This window comes from Astatotilapia calliptera, chromosome 16 (assembly GCF_900246225.1).
Source record: "Astatotilapia calliptera chromosome 16, fAstCal1.2, whole genome shotgun sequence".
In the NCBI taxonomy this organism is placed as follows: domain Eukaryota; kingdom Metazoa; phylum Chordata; class Actinopteri; order Cichliformes; family Cichlidae; genus Astatotilapia; species Astatotilapia calliptera.
The window spans coordinates 28,198,603-28,205,416 of record NC_039317.1 but is presented as its reverse complement, the minus strand read 5'-3'; the positions used below and the strand labels follow the sequence as shown (position 1 = coordinate 28,205,416).

The 6,814-nt window shown below is 40.3% G+C and overlaps 1 long non-coding RNA gene across 1 annotated transcript; it reads left to right on the top strand.

Moving 5' to 3' along the window:
- Nucleotides 1-835: 835 nt before the first annotated feature.
- On the top strand, nucleotides 836-1,843 carry LOC113008210 (uncharacterized). Its single transcript, XR_003269993.1, has 2 exons — nucleotides 836-1,042; nucleotides 1,459-1,843. It is a non-coding gene; the product is annotated as an uncharacterized LOC113008210 (long non-coding RNA).
- The last annotated feature ends 4,971 nt before the right edge of the window (nucleotides 1,844-6,814 follow it).

The window sequence follows — 6,814 nt, the reverse complement described above, 5'->3', positions numbered from 1 at the left end:
GTCCAAGCAAGGTCCCTCCCGAACTTTACACAGAGACCTGTTGCTTCCCTGCAGTTTCCTCCCGGTTGCCACCGCAGACACATCTGAGCCACAGCAGGTTCACCGTCCTAAAACGCGTCAAACTGTTGTCACAGAAAGCAATGAGGATGAAGAATCAATGGAACTTGACAATGAACTTTTCATTCAATGGGTTGATGATTCCCCATGTGAAGAAATAACCAGATTTACTACTGTACATGAATATCCAAAACCTTCTCATGAACCAGACATTACAAACTTACCTGATTGTGACCTTTCTGAAATTGCTAGCAACAAGGAGCTGAATATGGATAAAGATGCAAGCAAAGACGAACTTACCAATCATGTGCTTGTTGAAAACTTACCAGATGGAGATGAGATTGGAATTGACGATCCTGTGGACAATGGAACGGGAACCATATTGGATGAATCACCTGAGGATTTGGTTAAAGAACCAGGAAACCAGCCTGTTAACTCACCTGATGAGATGGACAGTTGTGATCCCATTACAACTCAACCAGTAAGACAGTCAACAAGAATCAGACATCCACCTAAAAGACTTGATTATCCTGATTTAGGAAACCCTCTAGTTACTGTTGTGAAATCACTTTTCCAGGGTTTGAGCATAGCCTTTTCTGAGTCCCTAAACAGTACAGAGGGACAGTACTGGCTACACATGCAACGAGACGTGCATGACATTTAGCTGGGGAGAGTGTAACCCAGTAGAGAAAACTACCTTTTGTTATTTTTTTTTCTTGTTTTCGTTTTGATTGTATAAATGTATTTTCATTATTTTATTTTGAAAAGAAACATTTATTTTGAAAAAAGGAAGTGTGATCCTCTAGCAAACTTTATTTTCTGTTGCTGGATCACAAGGGATAAATGCCTTTTTCATTGGTTGAAGGTGGTTTTAGCCCGTCTTCCGAAACACCAGACCATCATTTCACATGAGCTAGATCTTTTCGCACGTGGAAATAGATGAGACAGGTCACGGATAGCTCGTGCGGAATTTTCTAACATTTTGGTGAGTTTAGCCCATGGGTTTGAAAAGTTAATAATGTGTTAGTCTGTTGCTAAAAGTTGTTTCTTCTGTTCATACTGATTCGCGAGTGGTAATTTGCTGTTTAAAAACGGTTGAAATGCGGTTGTGGTAGGATTTGTTTAGCATACTCGAAGGATGATTGGAAAAATGTATTATCTTGCTGGTTATACCTATTAATCATAATTTCATGGTTAAAAGAGAACAAGAAATTCATTTGTTGTTTACATGGTTAAAATAATTTCATGTATAACGAGAGATATATTCAAAGCATGCATGTAATGTATTACTGTGGTAATGTGAAAGAAATGTGAAAAGAGATAAAGAACTAAAGCTATAGCTGTGATACAAGAGAAGAAACGGAGCTGGCTGTGTACAATAATGTTAATATTGTTGTGCAGGCTAGGTTTTTTTCCCTTGTCCGTGTGGAAGGAACTAAGATTTTGGATTCCAATGGATTCTCTCCGGATGGAGATGGCGAGCCTGAGCCCAGACTGAACTTTGCAGAGGAACTTACTCTTCTTCCTCGATGGAGACTTCCAAGTGGTAACACACAAACCACAAACGAAAGAGAACAAGAACTAGACTAAGAATTTTTGACTTGACAAATGACCAAAGACAAAAAGACAATTGAATATTGAGCTCAAACGACTATTTTTGGGGTTATTTTTGTTTTGCCGGCTTCTTCTTGTTATTGTTATGGTTATTATCACTACTACTGTCAATGTGGAATTTGTGTCTTGTTTATTTCATTTTTGTGCAAAATAATAACTGTTGCTGCTCAAATTCCTGTCTCCAGCCATTTCATTCTGCATTCGCCTCGCTTTCTATTGTAGCCCTGCCGAACCTAGCAACTGGTCCGTAGTTTGGCTGTCCTAAACTATTTAAAATGAGTCAGTGGTTACATTTGCTGTTCTTGGGCACAGGGATGATGGTGGATCTTTTGAAGCATGTGGGGACCACAGACTTCGCCAGGGACTCGTTGAAGATGTAAGTGAACACACCTGCTAGCTGGTCAGCACAGCAGCGCAGCAGACGGCCGGTGATGCCATCTGGCCCCGCCGCTTTCCTTGTGTTCACTCTCCTCAGTGCCGCTCGGACGTCATGCTCCGCGATGCTGGTCACCGGTCTCTCGCTGATGACATCACTGTCCTCGGTAGCCAGGCGGTAGATAGCATTAGCCGCCTGGTTAACCTCGAAACGGGCGTAGAACCGATTCAGCTCGTTGGTGAATGCAGAGTCGGCGTTGATCGGCGCAGTGTCCCTGGCTTTGTAGTCCATAATGGTGCGTAGTCCGTGCCACATACTCCGTGTGTCGCCCTGGTGGAAGCGGGACTCCACACGTTCCCGGTACCGGCGTTTGGCATCTTGTTAGCTGTTACTATGTTTCCTGGCTGCCTGTGGACTCGTTGCAGTAGTTTGATAGTTACACAACATTTTCTCGAGGTTTGACACAAGAACTGTTTTAAAGTCAGTTCTCTTTAATCATCAACACAGTTCAGTTCGGTTTAGTTCAACTCTATTTATGTAGTGCCAAATCACAACAGCAAGGTGCTTTGTATTGTAAGGTAAAGACCCTACAATATTAGAAAGTCAAGGTTCTGAATCTTCTGTGCTTGTTGAAACTACTGTTATTTTTATTCGTTGTGCCTACAACTCGCTGGAAAACAGTGTTAATATTTTCAAATAAAGTTAAATGAACCAGGTCAAATAACCCAACAAATACTGTACCATGATAGTATTTTAACATAACAATTTCCAATCAGCTAAATATCTTCAATGTACATTTACTCATAAGAGTAAAAGCTATTGAATTATTTTGTTACTTTGTTAAACTGAAAAGTGTGAGAATTCCCAGCAACCAATGCTGCTATAGCTAATAGCTCTTTGAAACCGATTTCCCCTAGTGACAGCAAGCATCTTCTGTCAATCCCCCATCAACTGGTGATTGAATACTTTTTTTTAACTACCCAAATAGTCAACATTTGTAGATAGATATTGGCCAAAAATCCACCCATATACCACTCATACAGCTTAGAGTTTAAGCCTATCCCAGTTGACTCTAAAGTATTATTCAGTCTTTTGTTTTTCATTTTTCTTTGACTGGACCTTTCACATAAGTTTTATGTGTGAAAACTGGTATCAATGGAGGTAGGAGTCAGGGAAGATGTGCAGCCTAATCTACTGTTAGAAACCTTAAAAATTATGAATAAAAAAGGCCTTGTCAGCCAGCCTGTGAAAATGGGGAGATGCAAGTTTACGAAAAAACCTTTTAATATTATAATGACTAAAAAAAATGTGTAGAAAAAAAACTGCAGTTCTCCAATTTTTTATTGTCTTGTTCCACTATTATGTGCACATGGGAAATGTTCTTAGATTTAACTTTATTCGTACCTTACTGTCCATTCTGAGGCAGAAGTGCAGTGCTTAGCATCGTCACCTCACAGCAGAAAGGTTTTTATCTCCCTGTGCTTGCGTGGGCTTCCTCTCACAGCCTAAAGACATGGCTGGTTGTTGTCTGTCTCTTTGCTTTGGCTCTTTCATGGCCATATATTCAAGGTGTAGCCCACCTCTCGCCCTGTGACAGCTGGGCCAGTCTTTATCTGGATAGGCAGTTAAAAAGATAAATGCATCGATTTTCACTATGGGCAAGCTTCAGTATCTTTTCTTCAAAAGACAACAAAGTTTGGATTATTTGGACTATCTAAAGTTTGGATTAAAATAATTTCAAATAGTACGTAAAACAGACTTTAAAGTTTTATATTCATTTCGTTTCAACCTGTAGACTCTCTGATAACTGAAGGTAAAAAAATTCTACTGAGGAGCAGATTTTATCTGCATTCACGTAATTGTCACTTTGACACAACTGCACCTGACAGCGGTGGCATCACGATGCTTCTGAATACTCCTTGTGTGAACTTCTGCAAAATGTGAGCATGTGAAGTGACTTCAATCTTCACTCAGCAGTTCACCAGCTGAGCAACTTGAACCCCGGCTGTGCACATTCGTGTCACCTTTGTGCCCCTGCAACTGTACTGTGCAGGCCGCCGCTGGAGCAACAGCGCTTCCTGTCAGGCTGTCAGGTCGAAGCAAATACACTGAGCTGAATCCATAAAACCTGCTCGTCTGTTACGTGACTCCCGTCTAAGAGCACGCAGAGGCCTTTGTTTAGATAACCACTCACACAGAGGCACTGCATAAAGGCTACCTATTTGTGAAATATCATATCAGGCACACACACACACACGCTATGATTAATTATGATTCTTTAATGAGAAGTTCACCAGGACACACACCACTGGACTGTCAAATTAAACTTATAATGAACAGCTATTTCTTCTGGAATTATGAAATTCAGGACCTTGATAAGGTCAGCTCTGATACACAACAGTAAATTGGCATTTTCCCTTGTTATGTCACTACACCTGAGCTCATTTCTCCAAAGCATGTCAGTGACACAAATCCACAAAACCCCATTAGACTCCACACTTATCGACTACAGGAAATAACTGAGATTTTATAATTAACACAGTGCACAATGTATGCTGTTATTTTGCCGGGTGACCTGCAGTCAGGAAAATAATAATGTCAAATACATGCAAACACATCCACAGCTGTGGGTGTGCAGCACGCACTCACCCACACATGCAGTGAGCTACACACCTTTCTATTAGCAGGAAATCACCATGGGAGTTAGAGGTAATGGTATCGAGGCAATAACAGCTTTAGCTAATGTAATCAGTACTCTTTATGGCGTTTTCTGCCTGTGTGTGGTCTTGAGAACAAAATAATTTTCTTCCGAGTCTTTGGGTGGAAAAAAAAAGGCAACTCGATTCTGGAAAATGTGCTTCTCCTCTTTGGGAATGAATAAAAGCTCATATCAAATGCTTGCTGAGTGGTGATGCTGTAAATACTGCTGTATGGGTGTTATAGAGCTGCATTATAAGGCCTCTCGAGGGAGCTGCTAACAGCGGCCAGTGTCAGAAACATGACGGGATCCTATAAATCCACGTTAGTTCAGCTTTTTGTGCCAAACACCCACAGAGCAATGCTTGGGACTAAACTGACATTCATGACTCGAACATTCAAATTCATTACATACTGCTGCAGCAGGACAGTTGCCTTACAAATAGTCAATGTCGAGTTAAATGAAATCCAGTTATTCCAGCCCAGCAGCTCTTCATATGCAAATTAAATTTGTTACATACTGACAAGCTGGTGAGGACAACATTCATCGTTCAACAGTTCAACACCTGTTCAGTCAGTCTTTCAGAGGACATCATCTGTGCCACTTTCACAGCAGGTGGGCAAAACTGTAGTGACTTAGCTCCTTTTTTTTCCAGGTTGAAGCACAATACGCTGCACGACACAAGAGCAACCACACAGACTGCAGCGTGACAGCATATAGATGAAAACTAAACTAAATCAATAGACTGAAGTCAGTAATAAAATAACTAAGAAAGGGCAATCACCAATAAAATCAAAGAGTCAACACTAGGCCAGAAAAATATCTATATATGTTCTTAAATAGTTACATAGTTAGATGAAAGAAATAAAAAGAAGACCAAGAAAGAAGAAGTCAGGGCTCTGTGATGTTGGGGATCTCTACATTCAGGGGGTGTTTGTATCAGCAACACTCCAGTAGTTTCAAGTTGTCATGGACAGATTTCTTTTGATATCTCTGTAAAAAGACAGAAATAGAGTTGAGAATGAATAAAACAGAAGCTGTCTGGAATAAGGGGTTGAATTAAGTTAATCCATGTTCTGTTGATGCTGTGCTCTGTTTGATAAAGTTTAAACTTTTGCACAGTCTGCATTGTTCATAAGTAAAGTCGAAGTGAATTTTCTGTTCACACCTGCAGTTCTGGCGGGGGTTTAAAGGTATAAGGTTTTTAGTTAATATTCCATTCATCTTGTCACATTATAATAAAACACTACAAAGTATGCCAGTCTTGTAACTACCAGACCTCGCTGCACACGTCAGGTGTGCACACACACACACAGGTGAACACATTTATTATGACACCATAAAAAAAGCATAAAGCATGCCAGTCTTGTGGCTGTGGGGCTTCCTAAGGCACAGCAGTCGAGACATGCAGTAAGCCTATTTGCTCACAGCTGACACACTGAACATTTCTAAATATGCAGAATATTTTATCAGGTCCAGAAACCAAATTTGCACTGCACACAACACAGTCAAGTGTCCTTTTGCAACAGAGGTTGTAGTGTGAAATTACTGACTATGGCTTATTACACCCAGCAGATTAACAAAGCTTTACCTTCATCTGGGTGCAAAGATGTAAAAACTCCAAATTCCAAAAATCACTTGGGACTAGGGGTACTAACGCCGAAAGTGTTCTAAATGTGAGGACACTCATCAGGGGCAAGAGTGTGAGTCTCTTCTCCATCGTGGTAGACCATAACTGTGTTTTTAATCATCACAAACTGGGGGGAAATCACTGGATTAAGCCATGCTAGGACTTTTCAAAGATGAAGATCCTTAATCTGGTGGTTTTACTTGGTTCTGTTTTTATAATCTGGTAGTTAACGTTGGGACCGCTAATAAGTATTATGTAATAGCACATTTTAAAAAATCCACCAGCATTCCTAGTGACTAATGACAAAAAATATAATGCCATTTTACCACAATTCTTGACATTATTTATCACCTTATTTTTCACATCTTCCTAAATCAAGCATTTTATTAAATAAATAGTGTTCAAAGTGTTTTGATGCTGTGATGTGTGCTTTGCAGCA